Here is a 1,356-nt window from a genome sequence, read left to right on the forward strand (position 1 = left end):
GAGAAGCAACTAATTTCAGTTAAATTCAATATACTATGGGCTGGATCAGTTCAGTATCTTATAAAAATTTCATCACATTTTAATTAGGAGTCTTTCATAATTTTTTTCACATATAAAAATTTTAATTTTTGTATACATCCAACAGTCAAAATGAGTCTAGTGATCACCCATAAGTTTCTTTATGTTTCTTTGTTATCCATTCCTTCTTGCCAATTCCTCCGCCCCTAAGCAAATGTTGATCTGATTTTTTTTTTAATTCAAGTATAGTTGATTTACAGTGCTGTGTTAGTTTCAGGTATACAGCAAAATGATTCAAAATATATGTATACATATATATGTGTGTGTGTGTGTGTGTGTGTGTGTGTGTGTATATATATATATATATACACATACATACACATGGGCTTCCCAGCTGGTGCTTGTGGTAAAGAACTTGCTTGTCAATGCAGGAGGCATAACAGACTTGGGTTTGATCCCCTGGAAAAAGAAATGGCAACCCACTCCAGTATTCTTGCCTGGAGAATCCTATGGACAAAGGAGCCTGGTGGGCTACAGTCCATACGGTCACAAAGAGTCAGACCTGACTGAAGTGACTTAGTACGCACCGCAGCCCATCAGGCTCTCCCATCCCTGGGATTCTCTAGGCAAGAACACTGGAGTGGGTTGCCATTTCCTTCTCATATATATATACTTAAGTGTATATATAGAGATATATATGACAAATAACACACACACACATATACACTCTTCAGAGTCCTGCCACTCCCCACAGAGAAGCTGAGTCAAGTTTCCCTTTCTTTGAACCTAGGCAGAACCTGTGTCTCAATGAATAACATGCAGCCAAGGGATGCAGGGTGACTTCCAAAGTTTCCCAAAAAGTGACAGGGTTTCCACCTGGATATCTCTTGTGATGCTCACCCTGTGAACCCAGCTACTACCATGCTGTGAGGAAGCCCAAGCTAATCTCTGTAATGAGGCCACATGGAGAGGTCCAGACCAAAAGGAACCAAGGCCCCCCAGCCAGCAGCCAGCATGAACAAACAGCAGGCATGTGAGTGACCATGTCTTCTGATGATACCAGCGCCAGCCTTGGAATCTTCCAGCTGAGGCCCCCACACTGTGGAGGGGAGACAAACCATCCCTACCATGCCCTGTCCAAAACCCTGACCCACAGAGCTTTCAGTTCAGTTCAGTTCAGTTCAGTCGCTCAGTCGTGTCCGACTCTTTGTGACCCCAGGAATCGCAGCACACCAGGCCTCCCTGTCCATCACCAGCTCCCGGAGTTCGCTCAGACTCATGTCTATCGAGTCCATGATGCCACCCAGCCATCTCATCCTCGGTCATCCCCTTCTCCTC

Source organism: Budorcas taxicolor, chromosome 2 (genome assembly GCF_023091745.1).
Source record: "Budorcas taxicolor isolate Tak-1 chromosome 2, Takin1.1, whole genome shotgun sequence".
Lineage (NCBI taxonomy): Eukaryota > Metazoa > Chordata > Mammalia > Artiodactyla > Bovidae > Budorcas > Budorcas taxicolor.